The sequence below is a fragment of the Canis lupus genome, chromosome 12, assembly GCF_003254725.2.
Source record: "Canis lupus dingo isolate Sandy chromosome 12, ASM325472v2, whole genome shotgun sequence".
Classification (NCBI taxonomy): Eukaryota; Metazoa; Chordata; class Mammalia; order Carnivora; family Canidae; genus Canis; species Canis lupus.
This window is the reverse complement of record NC_064254.1, coordinates 36,053,432-36,073,603: the sequence shown is the minus strand read 5'-3', so window position 1 is coordinate 36,073,603 and position 20,172 is coordinate 36,053,432. Positions and strand designations below refer to the sequence as shown.

The 20,172-nt window shown below is 39.4% G+C and overlaps 1 long non-coding RNA gene across 2 annotated transcripts in view; it reads right to left on the bottom strand.

The window, feature by feature from the left end:
* Nucleotides 1-19,276, bottom strand: part of LOC112658443 (uncharacterized) — a 161,457-nt gene extending 142,181 nt beyond the window's left edge. For both annotated transcript variants that reach the window (XR_007401225.1, XR_007401224.1), the window contains exon 1: nucleotides 19,045-19,276. This is a non-coding gene — a long non-coding RNA (uncharacterized LOC112658443). The remainder of the gene's footprint in view (nucleotides 1-19,044) is intronic.
* Nucleotides 19,277-20,172: the final 896 nt, after the last annotated feature.

The window sequence follows — 20,172 nt, the reverse complement described above, 5'->3', positions numbered from 1 at the left end:
CGAAGTCTCAAGACTGGGATAAATCATCTTTGAATTATACTCCAGCTCTAAAAATCCTACCATTCAGCTACCATTACTCTAAATATATTCTGGAGAGCAGTGGCCCTCGAGGTGTTTCTTCAAAATAAAAAGTATAAGTATATAAATAAGCTTATATATAAATAATCTCTCCTCTCTCCATCCTATCCCTTAGAGATTACCTATACCTGTGAACATATAAAGACTATGAGAAGTCCTATAAGGAAGAAAAACATGTTTAGCTTTATCTATTTCACTATTTCCCAAATGTACTTGGCCTCAGAAGTCTTTTAGTAATTCATACCTTTTTATAGTTCATGGAACACTCTTTCAGATATAACATTCATTGTATTATCAAAATACTGGTTTTTGAAAATTATTCTCAAGAAAGTAGACTTATTAAAAAGTGGAAGGAGGTAGAGGTTTTAGATAATGTGTAAATAAAAAGGAAAAGAGCTAGCATTCTTTAACTCAAAGCCAATGCTAATCAAGATAAAGGGCTTTAAGTAAATCCCTTAATAAAGTATTAAACATTAATCAGGGTCAAACGTTTTTGAAACTGGAAGGATTGGCTGGGATGGGGAAGGAGGAGCATTTCCAAGAAATAACCCTGCTACCTCCCACTTGGCAGCTAGCAGCTAACCAAATTCTGTTTGACTGACCTCTGCACATAGTACCTTCAGACAACATAGAGCCATTTGCAAGTGTGTGAGATTTTCTTAAATTGGTAGAGGCCTAACAGAGATAGTTTCCTAGGGCTAATGTAAAAAATTACCACAGACTTGGTAGATTAAAACAACAGAAATTTATTATGTCATACTTCTGGATGCTAGAAATCTGAAATCAAGGTATTGACAGGATCATGGTCCCTCTAAAACCTGTAGGGAACCTTTCATGTCACTACCTAGCATCTGGTGGTCTGATGGCAATCTCTGGCGTTTCCTGGCTTGTAAGCTCCATTACTCTAATCCTCCATCTTCATAGGACATTCTCCTTGTGTGTCTTCACATAGCTGTCTTCTTACAAAAACATTAGTCATACTGGATTGGGGACCTTATCTCATCTTAACTAATAATATTCACAACAACTCTACTTCCAAATGAGTACACATTCTAAGGTACTAGGAGTTAGGATTTCAACATATCCTTTATAAGGACACAATTCAATCTATAACAGCAAGATTCTAGGACTTGCTCATCTTCCTATGGAAGGATTTTCCAAGATTTCTGTGGTATTTATTGTTTTTTTCACCCTTTTTGTATATAATTACATTGTAAGTTACGGACTTTGGACTCTCACCTAGAACATTATACACCCTAAATTCTACTAATTACAGAAACAACCTAAGTTTATCACCTTTCTGTTCACTCAACACCTTAGATTTCGCTTTCTTCATCTAGGAATTTTGAAGAGGCATGAAAGGAATGGTAAGAAAATGCATGGAATACTTTTCTTTTGCAGTGCACCAAAATAGCCATCATCTCAAATATACGCAATTGGTAATGTTTGTGTGAAGTTTGTGCTACGGAGCCTCAATAAGGATCCAAAGAGAATAGAAAACTCCAAACAGCTGTCTAAACCTGTGATTTAATGCACAGTTACAGGATGTAGACATCTAGCCTACAATAGCAACATTACTAAATGGAACCCTGTGAGCATAAACCTTTAGGATAGGTATCATTACCACAAGGCACATGCAGAACTTGCCTATCCTTTTGCTCTGAATGCCCTTTTCCCATTTGTATTAGTTTCCCATTGCTGCATAATAAATTGCCACTAACTTAATTGGCTTAAAACAACAGAAATTTATTATCTCAGTTTCTGTAGCTCAGGAATCTAGGAATGTCATGTCTATTTTCTTTGCTCAGGGTCTTACTAGGTTGAAATCAAGGTTTTATCCAGCACTACAGTTCTCACCTGGAGCACAGGATCCTCTTGTAGGCTCATTAGTCGTTGGCAGAATTCATTTCCTATGATTATACAGTTAAGGACCCCAATTTCCTGATTGCTCTCTGCCAGGGTCCATTCCCAGCTCCTGGACGCTACCTTCTGTTTCTCACCACATGGCCACCGGAGGCGGTTCACAACACAAAGTTTACTTTGTTTCAAGCCATCCAGTACACATTTCTCTGACTTGTTTAGCAATCAAAAAACAAAAACAAAAACAACCAAACAAACAAAAAAAAAAAACATAAACAAAAAACTACTCTGCTCTTAAAGGGGTCACATAATTAGGTCAGGCCCACTCAGGATAATCATCCTCATAGCATAAAATAATCATAACAGTGATATCTCACTGTAGCCACAGCTTCCACTCACACTCAAAAGAGAAGGGATTCTACAATAGGGTCAAAGGGGTCATCTTAGAACTCTGTCTTCCACACCATTCAAGATTTCTTTTTCACAGGTTCTGGACACTTTTATGGCCTTGGTGGTAATTTATTTTAGAAGTATAAACGATGTGAAAATGGCATCAGAAGCCACATGCTCATCAGCAAGGAAATATTCAAAATGTTTCGTAAAAGTAACATGTTTCAGTTGTTCAAAGTTACCTAAAAATCTATCATTAGGCTCATGCTGTCCTTGATGTCTGTACCCAAAACATAATTTGAGAGGGAATATTCTCAGAGAAGTAGGTCTGTCACTGTCAAATTATTTAACACAGTAAAAAGGGCATGGGGGAATAAGAAAAATATTATTTATGATTTTTTAGTCCAGAAAATACTGAGTCGTAGCTTGGACTACAACAATACAAGAGGAAGCAAATCATCTTCAGACTAAGAACATCTGGAGCCATATAAAAAGTTTAAAATGACAGGAACCAACCTTTTATGCATACACACATTATCTAATATTTTCTTATTCCCAGCAATAAACATTTGTTATGCACAGTGAACATCTATACTGCCTCATTCTATGAAACTCCACCACCAAAGTCTTAATCTTATCAGACTTACTCTTCTAGTGCAAAAATCCATCTTCCAGACAGTAGCAGCCCCCTTCTTCCCTCCCACCCAAGTCCCCAACATTCACAAAATCTGCTAGTTGAGGCTTAGCAATCCTAGGACTTAAACCAAGGACTGCAAGCCCTGTAATATGGCCTTTGAAACAAACAGCTCACATCAGATCGAGAAGCATTAGTGCTGTGCCTGATCTTGTGAAAATATGGCAGAGAAAATTATGATTACTCTTATTTAAAAATATGGTACAAATATATACATTTTATTATGTATCTGAACAACATATTTTGTTTATATCAGCAATTGCTATATGCCAAAATAAGGTTTTGGAACACCATTCTAACATGCATTATTCCAAGACAGAAGCTCCAGAATACTGCCCAAGGCACTTCCCCACAAAAAACAGTCCTACTTACAGCACAATGGGGCATCCAAAGGAGAAGTGAAAATGTATTAGCTCATACATTTGGATTTGTGATGACTAGCTGATGTTTTATTTGTGATAAAAACTTACTAAGCATATTAAATCAAGATGGGGATCGGCAAAAACATGTTTTACTTATTAAATAGACTCTATTACTTTTGGGATCTACTTGGCTGCAGGTAACAGAATTCACAATTCATGATAGCTTAAACCACAAGGATATTTACTGATACGTGACAAGAAGTCCAGAGGTAGGTGGTCTGAAAGTGGACTCAGCAAGTCAATGACACTGACTTAGACTCTGGCCCTTCCACTCTTCCTATGTGTCATCCTCAGTATCACATTATCTTCATTCACCACTAGAGTGGCTGCAACGGATGTGAGCATCACCCCTCAGCATCCCAAGCAGGATGGAGGAGAGCAGACGCAGAACAGCTCTCTCCCACACTGTTATTATCAGAGAAGATCTTCCCCAGAAATCCTCTCAGCAGATATCCCCTACATCTCAATGGCCAAAAGTAGCTTCCATTTCAATCAAGTTGCTTCACCTTTATCCACTTTTAAATGTGCTTCCTACATATCTTTCACGAAACTTAAAAAGGATGGAGAAGGTTTCGCTAACTAAATGCCAATGCCAAATTGAAGCTTTGTGTCCCCATCTGCCTGAATGATTTGTTTTTCACAGAATGAAAACAAACTGACTTCCTAAATTTGCTCCCAAATATGTGCTGCTTACTCTCTGGACATCTTTAAATGAAGGCAAAACTATGGGAGGAGAAACTGCAAGACAGCTCTGGTTCCTGCCAAGCGTTAATCTAGGACAAGCTACTGGCTCCCTCCTCCAAAATCAACTCTAAAACAATTGAATGCCAGAGGGGAACACAGGGTTGTAGCAATTAATAAAAAATAAAAAGATTTAAAAATCCCAGAAACTGAAGCCTGCCATGAACTGATTGGTGTGAGTTGAGTGGCTGAAGCCCAGGAGCCAGCAGCAGCAAGAGAATGGGCTGCATGAAAGCCTTTTAATTCTGCTCTTGCTGTGGCCCACTTTGTCTTGAGATACTCCTTTCTCAACCAACTCTGTATCACAGGAAGCAGTAGCAAAAGCATGTGTGACCATGTGTAGGAAATATCAGGGAAGTCCACAAACCCAGCTGGGGTGTAGAGATTGGAAAACAGATGGTTATCGACCACCTACCCTAAACTTTCTCAGCGCTGAGGATTATAATTCAGGAGGCTGTCTCTCCAATGCCACTTCTCCCTAAAGGCTTCAAGATAAGTCCCTGACCAGAAAGTGGGAGAAAGGAATTAACAAGGATTCTGTAACTCTTGGTTTTCTTTCCTCTCCACTCCCTAATGAGCTGGTACTGACACTGACTAGGGGCTGATTGTTATCTCCTCCCCAACATTCTCTACCAGATGGAATAGATGGCAGCCCCAGAGAACAAGAACTCATAGGCTCAAACAGTACACAAGACACATGAGGAGTATAACACCTATTTTTTTTAAGTGAACAAACTGGAAAGCATATACCATTTGAAGTAGAATTATTGGGAAGGACAAATCAAGATTCTAAGTTAAGCATACTAACTATTCCTTAGGACATACATAGAAAATAAAATGAAACAAGGGCAGAAAATTTTTTTCAAATAGTCCAATGCAAATCTTGGATATGAAGAGAAAATAGCCAAAATAAAGACATAGTGGATTGAGAGTAATAGAAGGCAGGTATTTTAAAGATGAATTGTAGGAAGACTGGGTTGAGGAGATCCTCCAAAACATAGAATGAGTAGGATAAGAAAAACTTGGAGAAATGAAGGGCAAAAGCAGAAGTAGCGATGTCAATATAATAAGTCTTAAAAGGAAACAAAATATAAAAATGAAGGAATGAAAAAATATTGGAAAAAATAAATCGAGATAAATGTCTGAATATTAGAGAAAGGTGAAAGATCTCATATGGGAAGCGTCAATTCTGTGCAAAACAGAACAGACAAGAAAACCACACATTGATAGGTTAAAGTGAAACTACAATATTAAAGACAGGCAAAACTTTTAAAGATTCTAGAAAAAGCAGATCACCTACAAAAGAACAAGATTCATATTGATACTGGCCTTAACAGTAGAATTAGATGAATAAAAAAAAAGTGACATTATTTCCTAAAGTATTAAAGAAGCAAAGATCTGAATCTGGAATTTTATATCCAGTCAAAATGTCATTCAAATATTTTAGTATCACTATTCCTGTTTCAGCATCAACATCATGGTTGTATCATATGTCCCTCCTTTTTGTTCCTCTTTATCAACTAATTTTGTACCCATCCCTGAACAAAAAGTATCTCCATGGTAGCTGTGGGATTCGGCATCACACTCCTAGGAGGAGTCTTACCTACCTGTGCATTAAGTAATAGGTAGGCTGACCCCAGTTGAGGCTGCAGAACCAGCAGGAGTTTGCAAAGTGACCACAGCATCTCTCAGCTGCAGTTGGGGAAAACCAGGAAAGTGAGGATTTGGGTAGACACCTATGGATGAGAGAGGCTTTGCAGAAATCAAGCCTTCCCAAGGAGAGATAACAGCATTCCAATGGAAAAAAAAAAATGAGTTTAGATGCACTTAAGAGGGGCAAAGGAATGTTGCCAGGACTGCCCCTCTTCCAAGGCAGCTTAGTGCCGGGATGAATAGCCAGATACATCCTATTCCACAGGGGAAAGGGAGAGTGGTGAGTGAATGCCCACCTACCCAGCTCTGTGGGACACTGTTGGATAAACCTGTATCTCTCCAGCACCCTGAGTACTGATGTGAGAACTCCATCATGGGGAGGAGGAAGATCAGGAAAGAGGAGGACAAGAATTTAAAGGACATTAAAGGCACACAGTTTCCTGCTAACTTTCAGGACTCCAGCAGGAAGCCAGCCCACAATTCACTGATATAACCTCACCTGAAGATCACCGCACCTGACCTGTGGGCACCCACAATGCCCTCAAAGCTAAACCAACACCTCCCCCCACTATTCAGCCAGCTCCTTGCATGTGCTCCCAAGTAAACAAGGAGTCTCCTTAAAACACGGGCCAGGGTCTGGGGGCAAGGTAGAATCCACAATCTTGAACTTTAGTGCCACTTTCTGGAAAAATAAAAAGAGAGAGAGAGAGATTCCCAGCACCAATCTGATGAGTTGTAAGATACACAAGCTTAAAAATTCTGCAACAAGCAGGAGACGAAGTGTGAGCAGGTGTATCCATACGAGGTTGGAGAAAGTCCCAGATATAAACAGGACAGATGAAAAGTATCTCTCATTCAAAGACAAGTAAAGATTTCAGGAGGTGTCTGCTATTTTACATGAGAAAACTCCAGAAGACATGAAAAAAAAAAGAGAGAGAGAGACAAATATATCACCAGCAAAAGATAACAGTAATCTTCCAGTAACTAAATTCAAAGACACAGAATTCTGTAATTAGCTGACAAGTCAAAATACCTGTTTTGAGTAAACTCAAATTTTTCCTAGGTTCTTTCCAGAAGTTGGTCAATCTCATTAATCTGTTCAAAAAATTTTTTAGTTTTGTTACTGTTCTTATTATTTAATATTTGTTCTCCATTTTATTGATTTTTCTGCCTTTATTATTTTTGTAGTTGCTCTTTTAAGCTTACTCTGTGGCTCTTTCCACAACATGTTGAGTTGAATGATTCACTAAATTTACTTTACCTTTTTTTTTTTTCCTTTCTTCTTAATAAATGCATTTAAATTTCCCTCCAAATACTGCTTTAGCTATGTCCCACAAAGTCTGAAAAACAGGGTTTTCATTTTCCATCAGTTCTAAACATTTCTTAACTTCCTTTAAATACAAGGATAATTTGGCAACATATATTTCCAAAGATACTTTTTTTAAAAAGATTTTATTTATTTATTCATGAGAGACACACAGAGACAGAGGCAGAAGACATAGGCAGAGGGAGAAGCAGACTCCCCACAGGGAGCCTGATATGGGACTCAATCCCAGGACCTCAGAATCACCACCTGAGGCAAAGGCAGATGCTCAACCAGAGCCACCCAGGTGCCCTCCAAACATAGTTTTTAAACTATTTGTTATTAATCTTTAACTTTATTGTATTATGCTAGAAGATGTGGTATGCAAAATATTGATACCATGAAATGCACCAGAGCTCAATATTAGGTTTAATTTTTAAAATATTTATAGTATGCTTATAAAGAGAATACTCTGTTAAGTGAAAAGTTCTCTATATATCTAATGGTTGAGGCTCATTTTGTATATTATCTAGGTCATAGACATTATGGTATATTTTTTTCCCTACTTGATATGTTAGCTTCAAGGAAAGTATGTTAAAATCTACTAAAATTGTTGATTATCTATTTTTCTTGCAGTATACTCATTCATTGACATATTTCTCAGTTACTCTTGGAGATTTTTAAAGTAATATTCCTTTTTGTCCACTATGATCGTTTTTATATTACATTTTAATTTTTTAGATACTATCTTTGTCATTCCATCTTTCTTATACTTATCCATGTAACATTCTTATCCTTTTCAATTTTTCTGCATCTTATTTTTCATATATTTTTTCAGGTTTATCAACAAAACTTTAAATTTTAAAAATTTAACCTAAAGGCCTACCTTTTTATTTGACAAGTTTAACTATTTGCATTTATTGTAATTACTGTTATATTAGGTCTTTTTCCTATTATATATTTTTCATTAAAATATTTTCTGCTTTTGCTTCATAGAATTCTTTTTTCTTCTTTCCTATTGTCAATCAGATTGATCAAGACTTCTTCTAGTTTAAAAATTATGTATTTTATTTTTATTATTATAGTGATTTTCCTTAAGCTTTATCCTCATGTTTATCAATTTCCATTGGTTTCTTAAACTTATTACTATGTTCATCTTCCCCTATAATTTGTTAAGTACTCATCCACTCAGGTTCATTTGATTTTCAGTCTTTTTTCTTCCCCATCTTTCTCCAGATGTTAATATTTTCTAGAATTTTAGTTCCTTTTTTTACTTAATATATTTTCTTTTTCTTTCTTGGCTTTAGTTTTTTTTTTTTTAAGATGACTCTTACTTCCCATATTTCTTATACATTTCCTGCCTTTTTCTTTTTCCATTTGAGAATTCCTAAAAATATTTGAATGTGGATATTTGGCTGACCAAATTTTTTAGCCTTGTATGTCAGAGAATATTTTTAAGATACAAAAATATTTTTAAAGATTGAAATATAATTGACAGGTAACATTACATAAAGATGTACAGTGTGTTGATCTGATACATTTATATATTGCAATATGATTACCACTATAGCATTAACTAACACCTCTATCATGTCACATAATTATCATTATTTCTGTGGTGAAACCAATCAAGATCTAGTCTTTTAGCAACTTTGAAGTTTATAAAACAGTATTGTTGACTATAATGACTGTGCTATGCATTAGATCTCCAAAACATATTTATCACTAGTTACAAGTTTGTACCTTTAAACATCTCCCCAATTTCCCCAACTCCAGCCCCTAACAACTACCATTCTAACTCTGTTTCTAAGAGTTCAGCTTTATTCACATATAGTGATACCATACAGCATTTGTCTTTCTCTGACTTATTTCACCGACCATAATGCCCTCAAGGTCCATCCACATTGTCACAAATGGCAGGATTTCCTTCTTCCATGTAGCTGACTAGTACCATTCATCCACTGATAGACACTTAGGTTGTTTTCATGTCTTGGCTATTGTGAATAATGCTGCAAATAAACATTGGGAAGGCAGATATCTTTTTGATATCTTGTTTCCATTTCCTTCAAATATATACCCAAAAATGGAACTGCTGGATGATACAGTAGTTTATTTTTAATTTTTTGAGTAAACTCCAACTGTTTTCCACAGTGGTGGAACCAATTCCCACCAAGAGTGCACAAATTCTTTCTCCACATCCTTGCCAACACCTGATGTCTCGTCTTTTTGATGATAACCATTCTAACAGGTGTAAGACAGCATATCATTGTGATTTTGATTTGCATTTCCCTGATAATTAGTGATGCTGAGCACCCTTTCATGTACCTGTTGGCCATCTGTATATCTCCCTTGGAAAAATGTCTATTCAGATTCTCTGCCCATTTTTAATAAGTTGAGGGTTTTTTCCATTAAGCTATAATTCTTTACATATTTTGTATATTACCTCTTATCAGACTTATAGTTTGCTAATATTTTCTCCCATTTCATAGGTTGTCCTTCATTTTTTTATTATTTCTTTTGCTGCAGAAGTGTTTTGGATCGATGTAGTTCTATTTGTTTATTTTTGCTTTTTTGCTTGTACTTTTGATGTCATATCTAAAAATCCATCGCCAACATCAAATTCAAGTAGCTTCTTCCCTATTTTTCTTCCAGTTTTATAGTATCAGGTCTTATGTTTAATTCATTTTGAGTTAGCTTTTGAGAGTGGTATAAGACAGGGTCCCATTTCATTCTTACGTCTGTGGTTATCCAGTTTTTCCAACACTATTTACTGAAGAGACTATCATTTCCCCATTGAGTGTTCTTGGCTCCCTTGTCCAATACAAGATGACTATATATGCATGGGTTTATTTCTGGGCTCTCTGTTCTATTTCATTAGTCTCATGTGTCTGTTTTATGCCAGTACTGCACTGTTTTAATTACTATAGCTTTTTAGTATAGTTTGAAGTCAGCTACAGACTATGCTCTACTTTGGGGAGGTTGCTGGCAGGGCTCCCTGGTCAGGTGGGGCCACCAGCTATACCCCACAGTTGGATGAGGCCAGAGGCTGTGCTACATGGTCTAGTGGGGTCTCTTTTGAGACTCCCTGGTCAGGTAGGGCTGTAGGCTATGCTCTGGAATTAGCTGTTGTCACTGGCTGAACTCCACTCCTGGGTGAGGCTGCAGACTGGGCTCAGCAATTGGAGCAATACTGTAGACTTCATTCCAAGGCTACCCCAGGTCACGGTTTCCCTGGCCAGGCAGGGTAGGAATTTATGTTCCACAGCCGAGCAGTGTTGCTAACTTGTTTATTGGCCTTAAGCGGCTGTAGAATGGGCTCCACAACTCCCCAGAGTCTCTAGTCAGCCTTTCCAGTCCATTAGGACTGGAGGGTGTGCTCAGCAGTTAGGCAAAGCTGCTGACTTGCTTCCCTGTCCAAATGGGGTCACAGAATGGGTTCCATGGCCAGTTTAGCCCATTGGCTACGAACCTAAAACAAAGAGAAGTGCTGACCAAGTTTACTGGTCAGATGGACTCTGCAAATGGGCAAAGCCACTGACTAGGATACCTGCTCGGGTACCACCACCCACAGAAACATGGTCCACCAAGATCTACAGGCTTATTGCTATAGCCCCTCCCCATTTTTCCATCTCTATCTGATCCCTTATGGTCCAGTCCCTAGTGACCCCTGTAAGGCAAGATGCATATGGGCTTTCTAGGAAGCATCCAAGAGAAATTGGATGTCCATCTAGGGCTTTTACCCCTGGAAAAACCATAGGCCTAGTGGGGTCTTACTGGTGTAGAGCCACGTCATCCTGCGGGAGAGACAATGCAGTCAAAATGAAAACATGTTTACTGCCCTTCTAATACAGTCCTTCTTGGTCTCTATGGTCCATAGGACACTTGTCTCATCCCTAAGCTCTGAAATTTTCACAAAGGTATCTTGTTTATAGATAGCTGCTAGCTGGTTTTTCTATGAGGAAGAAGGTGATGGGCCATCTGTCATTTTGCTGATGTTCTACACTTTGTTCAATTTAAGGAGAATGTCAGCCAATTAATAAAAATACCAAATATTCATATCTGTAGGCAAATCATATAACTACATTGCTTTGATTTGATGGGTACTGAAATGACCTTGTATAAGAAAGATCTCCCCATCAACTTTGAAATTCTAGATAAATGCAATAACTGACAAGGCATTTAATTACACAAAAGGATAATATACAGATAACATGTATTAATGAAGAGACTGGTTTATTACATTCATTTCACTTATTCCAAAGCCATCCATTTTCCATGATTTAAGATCCAAAGAAACAAAATATAGACATGCAACTGATAAGGGTGGGCTTTGCTCCCAGCAAGACTGGATGCGGCAGCCTATACTAGGTCCCTGGAGTAACAACCCTGCTGACTCTATGCAGACTGATCCTGCTTATATTCCAGAAATGTTAAAACACTAAAACATGTTCATCACCTCTATCAAAATGGCTGCTGGGGGCCAGGGAGTACTTAAATGCCAGGGCTAATTTTTTATTTTTCATCCTGGTCTGAGTAATTCTAATTTTTAAAGAGGAGAAAAAGCAGTTTTCTAAGAAGTTTTCCATAACAAAGAAGCATTATTATAAGTCCCTTCCCAGTGCCCAGAAAAAAGTGGAGTGTGTACTTAGACTAAATATCAGGCCATATCCTGTGTCATGTGGAGTGGTATAGAGCAATGCCTGATCCCTGGCACCAAATGGTAACTCTTTGGAAATAAGTCTTATTCATTTGTCCTTTTTCAGGAGTAATTATTTTAAAATTCTAATGAAACTCATTCTCCAGAAAGAAGGCCAGACCAGTCTATCCTGCCACATAGACAAAAATGAATTCCTCAACCTCCTTCTACCCGCCCTCTAGACAGACAGACACACACACACACACCCCTCTCCCCAAACCAGGGGAGCTGTATTAGAGCATGCTCCTGGCACAACCCCAAGCCACACAGTACAGAAGGCACCAAGATTTGGGGATGCCAAACCACAACTCAGGATTTCCTTAGTTTATTCTTGTTTCTTTCTGAATTTCAGGTGGAGGCCAAAGGAAGAACAATCTTTAGTTGAATGATGTTTCTAACCAGGTGCACTCTTACCAGGGTGAATCAACCCCACCCCTCACCTAAGTAGAAAAAAAAAAAGTTTTTCCCTTAAAGCTTATAAGGGAGTTTGTGTTCCCTTGTAAAAAGATGAGGCATGAATTAGAAAATCCTAATTTAAAAAAGCCAATGGTGAATATTAATATGTTACAGAGAAAGTAGGAAGGATCTAGTGTCTAATAAAAGTGACTTACACCCCCCCAGAGACCCTTCATGTAAGTTAAACATCCTATCACATCTTCATTTGTCATGCTGCCATCACAATCCACAATGATACTACTCTAAGTGCTTTTCCAACTACTCCATTCATTAAGCATTGCCATTATTTTGCTTATTCATTTGTGGTGGGTTTAAAAAGGGAAAGAGGGGTAAACTGTCTATATCAATACATGAAGCATTGCCTTCTACTATCATCTACTTCCAATTCTTCTGTTAACCCACTTACCAAACCTAGTGTCAGTGCCAAGATTATAATCAGGTAAAACTAAAAGCAATGGCCTACGGCTAGAAAGGAGAGCAACAGTAATATATCCTTTGACTTAGAGGCAAGAGTTCTGATTAAAACAAATTATTTTTTAAAAATCTTCAAGTTTGGCTCCAAGTTCCTCAGTCTGTTTGGACTAGACAACTTTTGTCATCAACTAGGTCCTAAATTAAAGGAAAATTTCTATATTGACTAGACAAGTTTCTGTTCAACAATGAAAGCTGTTGGAAATTGTTTCCTAGCTCAAATTCTCTCTAAGCTCTTCCTATAAATGACTGAGTTGTAATCAGTTCATCAATTAACATGCCACACAATGGCTTAAAGGGATGTACTATTTTTTTTCTAAAGATATGTTTTAACATGTCTGTTTATATGTACACATTAAACACTCTCTGCTCTTTATTTCCTCTTCCATCAAGCTCACAGAATTTTAGAAACCCCTTAAGACCATCCAAGTTATGCCACCTGTCAAATGAGAAAACTGAGATAAAGAGATCCTTACTTATACTGGTCCATTTTTTTGCTCCTGACATTATACTGTTTTTACCCATTCTCATTAGTAACCATTATAATTTGCAGTCATCTAGCAGTAACATAATAGGCATATAGTCACCATAATAAAAATAGCTCATTCCATTATCCTATATTAAAGTATACTTAAGGGCAGCCCCGGTGGCGCAGTGGTTTGGCGCCACCTGCAGCCTGGGGTGTGATCCTGGAGACCCGGGATCGAGTCCCGCATCAGGCTCCCTGCGTGGAGCCTGCTTCTCCCTCTGCCTGTGTCTCTGCCTCTCTCTCTCTGTGTCTATGAATAAATAAATAAAATCTTTAAAAAAAAAAGAAAAAAAATAAAGTATACTTAAGTAGTTCCAATTCTTATGCAAATGGTCCAATTTTTTTAAAGGTTTGTTTATTTTAGAGAGAGAGAGGCAAGAAGAGCATAAGCAGAGGGAGGGTCAGAGGGAGAGGGAGAGAGAATCCTCAAGCTGACTCCCCACTGAGTGTAGAACCCAGCTCAGAGCTCCATCTCAGGACCCCAAGATCATGACCTGAGCCAAAATCAAGAAATAGCCACTTAACTGACTAAGCCATCCAGGCACTCCCAAATGGTCCAATTTTAAAGAAATACCTAACCATAAAATCTTAAGTCAAAATACTTGGATGTTGGGGCATCTGGGTGGCTCAGTGGTTGAGCATCTGCCTTTAGCTCAGGTCGTGATCCCAGGGGTCCTGAGGTCAAGTCCCGCATTGGGCTCCCTGCAGGGAGCCTGCTTCTCCCTCTGCCTGTGTCTCTGCCTCTCTGTGTGTCTCTTCTGAATAAATAAATAAAATCTTTAAAAAAAAAATGTTTGGATATCTCCTTTAAACTAAGTGTGATTGCATGTAATCTATGTATTTATTCAACTACCACTTTTTGAATACCAGTCACTGTTCTAGGAGTTACAAAAAAGGGTAAATCCCTGAGATGAGAGAGAAATTTACAAAGGGTTTATATCACTTCAACTAATGACAGGGACTGCCTAGAAATAAATTAGCAATGCAACAGAAAATAATCGCTTCAGCAATGTGGAAGATGAGATAACCTTAGGATTGAGTGAAGAAGGAAAGCCTTTCAGAAAAATGACCCAGACCTGAGCAGTGAGCCCAGGCCTGAATGACAAGATGCAGACAGAAGAAATATTCTAGTAGACAGCAGGGTAGGATTTTACCTATGGGAGAGCACACATGTCCTTCTCTCAAAGTAGCTCTTTTTCAAACAGCAAGATAGGAAGCAAGCTCTATCTTCAGGCCTGCTTCTAGGCATTGGATAAAGGCTAAATGTGTCCTGGGGGTCTGAATCCCATCTTTTTGTTTCCTCTCTACCCTTTATGCCAAAGCTAGTATCATATGGCCCTGCAGGTGCCTGATCTATGCTGTAGGCTACCGGGTAGATATGGAAACTGTAAATTACAGGTCAGGCTCTGGAAAAATGTAGAATCTGATTAGGTAGAATCAGTGCACAAATAACCATCAGAGAATCACCAAGAGGTACATTAACCATATGGCAGAGACTAGGCACATGGTTAAGTCACATTAATAGGACTTCCGGAAAAGGAAACTGCCATGGATAAAGATGCATTAACCTAGGTACGTTGTTTTGACCCTGCACTTTTCATCCCTGCCTTCCTTCCTCAAAGATGAGAATCACATCTCATATTTCTGTATGACTTTAAGTCACTCTTAGCATTTTGACATCCTACAGCCTCCTATTTCTTATTAACTAAATAATGTCTTATTAACTAAATAATCTTGAGTAACACTCTAAATTGCCATTATAACAACTAATCCAAAAACTTCACCAGTTTCACATTAGAGTCATAGCTGACCTTAAATAATAAGGAAGAAGGAGTAACAGAATCAGGGCATAATATATTCACACTAGCATTTATTTAAAAGGAGTCACATATAATTACCTCATTAATCATTAAAGAAACTCTTAGGTAGTCATTATTATCCCATTTTACAGAGAGGATAATCGAGGCTTAGAGAAATCCTGTGATGGCCCAAGAAAAAGGCAGACTCAGGGCTTCTTGTTCTAAGTTTGTTCTATCCACTGAATTGAACCATGACTTACTATAACTTATCTATTCTAGGTAAAATATACACAGAGTTGGTATAACATCATATAACTTTAAAAAGTAGTTGCTAGGGCAGCCTGGGTGGTGCAGCGGTTTAGCGCCGCCTTCAGCCCAGGGCCTGATTCTGGAGACCCGAGATGGGAGTCCCACATCAGGCTCCTTGCAGGGAGCCTGCTTCTCCCTCTGCCTGTGTCTCTGCCTGCCTCTCTCTCTATCTCTATCTTCCATGAATAAATAAATAAAATCTTAAAAAAAAAAAAAAGTAGTTGCTAAGGGTGGATAGGGAAAAATGCATCATAAGACTTAACCAAGAAGAATTAGGATGAAACTTCAAAGGCACAGAGTCAGAGCCACTGGGACTGGCAGACAGCACACCCGGCTCATAACACAGACCGAAGAGGCAGATTTTACAACCATACTTTAAGAGATCACTGACTTTCTTTAAGAGATCACTGACATTATCAACTTACTAACCACTATCAAGTTACCAAACACAGTTATGGAGAGGTGTGTGTGACCATGGGCAAGGCCCTTAACTGCCCCCAAACAGTTTTATGATCAAATCAGTGAGGTGAGCTCACTGAATTCAATTTTAGCTCCATAATATATGATCAATCAATGTAGCAACACTGAGTGTGAGAATGTTCCCTCTGAAAAAGGAATAGTAAAAAAAGGTAGAAACTATTTTTTAAATGCACTCAGTGTACCAGAAGTCAATAAACTAATAGGTTAGTCATAAATACTTAAGGATGCTGGGATCACACATGATCTACTTTTCCTTCTCTCCTTGTTCTTTCTCTCCATCATTTTCTTTATATTCTATATTTCAATAATGTGCATTTATTACCTTTAAAATACAAAACACCTGAGGATCCCTGGGTGGCTCAGCAGTTTAGCGTCTGCCTTCAGCCCAGGGTGTGATCCCGCAGTTCGGGATCAAGTCCCACGTCGGGCTCCCTGCATGGAGCCTGTTTCTCTCTCTGCCTGTGTCTCTGCTTCTCTCTTTCTGTGTCTCGAATGAATGAATGAATGAATGAATGAATAAAATAAAATAAAATACAAAACACCTTTTTAAAAATGCAGGATTAAAGAGTATGAGTGGCAACAATGGTTAAGACCCTCAAGATTAGCTGTTCTTTGTGCCTCATGAAAGCCCAAAGTCCTCGGAGGTGTCTATTTCCACCAAGAAGGCTGCTGCCTCAAATCCAACTTCCACTCTCACATTTAAGACAAGCTTGCTCCTTGGTCTTCACTACCTTCTGATGGAGAAGGGTAGGAGTTCTCTCTCCTCGCAAGGCCCATTCTGGCTCTGTCTGATCAGGACTGATACATAAGCTCCATGGCTTGCTCTGAAAAGCAAGTATCAGAACCCCCTCTCCACCTTTTTATTTTGCTGCTGCTGCTGCTACTACTACTATCATCATCGTTATTATTAACATTTTTGTAATAGAAATAGTTTGTACTTGGGAATTCAAAAAATGCAGCATTTCTAAGCTATTTGAGGTATTTCTGCTAAAATAAATATATTGAAAAATGCAATAAGTAATAAACATGGTGATAAACTGTTTACACAGAGAGCATTAGTAGAACTCTCACCAGCAGTTGGTTGAAGAGGGAGTTTAGGAAGAGAAGCTGACTGTATAGTCTATTTCCCCTGGAAGAAGTCACGGACTCTGGATCCCAACTGCTCAAATGCAAACCTACAAACCACACACTCCAAGGAGAGCATTTAAACTTGTTTACAAGTGCCTGGTAAGGAACTGAACTTTGAAAGAGCCTTTGATGAAACTTGGCTTGGCTTTTTCAGGTCTAAGAGAGTGGCATCTGGGGCTTGTTTACGCTTAGTGGGATGAGGAGCTATTTACATTTCAAATACATATTTGCTTTTAAAAGAATCAACTTCAGATGGTTTGGAGGTTTGATTTGGAGACTCAGCCAAAGGAGCACTACCATCCTCCAGTTTTGATTGTCACAAGGCACTGAGTGGTGCTTCCACAGGCATCTAGTGTTTGAAAGTCACCCACAGAGCCAAATAACATGCAAGGGATAGTCACACACAAGCAAGAATTGTCCCACCCCAAATACCAATCAAAAAAAGACAGACACTTATGATTCCACTTGTGTGAGGTACATAGTAGTTAAATTCATAGAGACAGAAAGTAGAATGATGATTGCCAGGGCGGGTGGGATAAGAGGATAAGATAGGAATAAGAAGTTATTATTTAATTATTATTTAACTGAAACAGAGTTTCAGTTTTCAAAGATGAAGAGTTCTAGAGATGGACAGTAGTGATGGTCTTACAATAATGTGAACTGCACCCCTAGAAACAGTTAACATGGTTTGTGTCAATTACCACAACTAAAAATAATTTTTAAAAGATGCAATGGCACCTCCAATGGAGGTACACTGAATCCCAGCCCAACCCTGAATCTGCCAAAGCGAACGTAAGTGCCAAAGAACAGGCTCCATTCTCTTGATCACTTAGCACTAACCAGGGGAAGAGTTCTGGGAGCTAGCTGTCTTACTAGGCCTGAAGCCAAATAGGCTAAAATCCCATGAAATACAAATAATAGCGAGTAAGCATGGTTCAAATCTGAGATACATAAAGAGATTTCATTTCATTTGGTCTAAGAACTCAGAGAACACTTCATTTGGTACCAATTGTGATTATGTGTATTAAAAGTCCTTTTAGGGGATCCCTGGGTGGCTCAGCGGTTTAGTGCCTGCCTTTGGCCTGGGGCGTGATCCTGGAGTCCTGGATGGAGTCCCGCATTGGGCTCCCTGCATGGAGCCTGCTTCTCCCTCTGCCTGTGTCTCTGCCCCTCTCTCTCTCTCCCTCTCTGTCTCTCATGAATGAATAAATAAAATCTTTAAATAAAATAAAATAAAGGTCCTTTTAAATTGTAAAACAATATATAAATAAGGTATCGTACTTTTTATTCAATAAAGATTCTCTATCCTGTTTCTTCAAATTAAGACATTCTACCACAAGCAGAATTGGAAGTCTTTATCTGGAGTTTCTCAGAACACAAGAGTTTACTATGTATTAGGAAGAAAACACACATTAATTCTGCATGATGGCACGCACTAACCTATTTAGTGTTTATATTCCTACAAATCAGTAAGAAAAACATGACATGCCTACAGGAAAATGGGAAGGAAATGGAACAAGCAATTTTCAAAAGGTTTACAAAGGAGCAGACAAATCAATGGAAAAGTACTTAATTTCATTAGTAATCCAAAAAGTGCTGATTAAGTAATTAAGATATTTAGGCTGGTTGGCAAGACTGGAGAGGATGTAACTGGACATGGCCTTCCTCTTGCCTTCCTCCAGATGAAAACAGAGAATAAGTTCCTTTTACTAAGAAAAAGCCTCTCTAGAACTGTCATCTCACAGATCGCCTTTGAATAGGCAGAAAGGCAGAACAGAGAATTAGATCCTTTCCCATCCTACAGTCCCTAACACGACCTGGAAACAGGAATAGAAATACCATCCTACAAAGAAAGAAACAGCGTGCAAATTATAAGACATTCTCAGTGCGTGAGAACGAAAGCTTTACCTTGGGAGATGTGTATCTGTAGGGTTTCAACATGAGTAATGGTAAAGAAATAGGCCTGCAGCTCGCTCACCACCCACACAAAGGCCACACAGCCCAGGGCTAGGGCCCTCACTCGCCCCGGACTCACCGCGCGAACCTCGCGCTCCACACCCTCTGGGGAAGAGGGCGTGACTTCTCTCTCACGGACTCGTGCCCAGACGGAACAGGCACGCGCCGGACAGCCGCAGGAGGATCAGGGGTCTGACACCTGACAGAAGAGTCCGTGCCGATTAAATAAACCCGCGACAGCCCTGCGGACCCTCGCAGCCGCAAGCGGCCTACAGCGGACGCGCAACTCCAGGATACGCATGTGCACGAAGACCCAGTCGGCCTGAATCAGAGTGCGCCTGCGCCGAGTCGCTAACGTGAAGCGTGCGTACCGTCACGCAGCCTTCCCACAAACCCCCGTCGGCTGCCCCAGGGCCATGCTCGGATGCTTTGGGCCCCAGTTGTAACCACCCGTAGAAATCAGGGCCCCCACATCCACATCCACAGGGTGTGACTTAGATCCTCTTTTTTTTTTTTTTAAAGATTTTATTTATCTATTCATGCGAGAAACAGGCAGAGGGAGAAGCAGGCTCCACGCAGGGAGCCCGACGCGGGACTCGATCCCAGGTCTCCAAGGTCACGCCCTGGGCTGCAGGCGGCGCTAAACCCCTGGACCACCCGGGCTGCCCTCAGATCCTCTTCTTGAGTACACCCTCACCTTCTCGCCCTGCACTTGGAGTGTACTATTTTCTGTACTTTGTTCCTTGAATTTTCTTTTAAAGATTTTATTTATTCATGAGACACACAGAGAGGGCGGGGGGGCAGAGACACAGGCAAAGGGAGAAGCAGGGTCCCCGCAGGGAAGCCTGATGTGGGACTCGATCCCGGGTTTACAGGGTCACGCCCAGGGCCGAAGGCAGGCGCTAAACTGCTGAGCCACCCGGGCTGCCCCTTGAATTTTTTTTCTACCTGCCAAGTGAAGAACCTGCCACCTGCTGGTGGTCGAGGTCTCAGGTCCTGAGAATTACCCCAGCCTCCGATATCACTTACTCCAGTATCTTACTTACTAAGTACATTATTTTACTTTCTTCTTCCTTTGTTTAAATTCCTTTTTATTTAAAAGATTGCCTGGGCCCTTAAATAAAAATAGAATACACCTGGACAACTAGTCTGCTGGTATGGGAGAGACTGAGGCACACGATAGACATGAAGAGTCTCCACTGAAGGT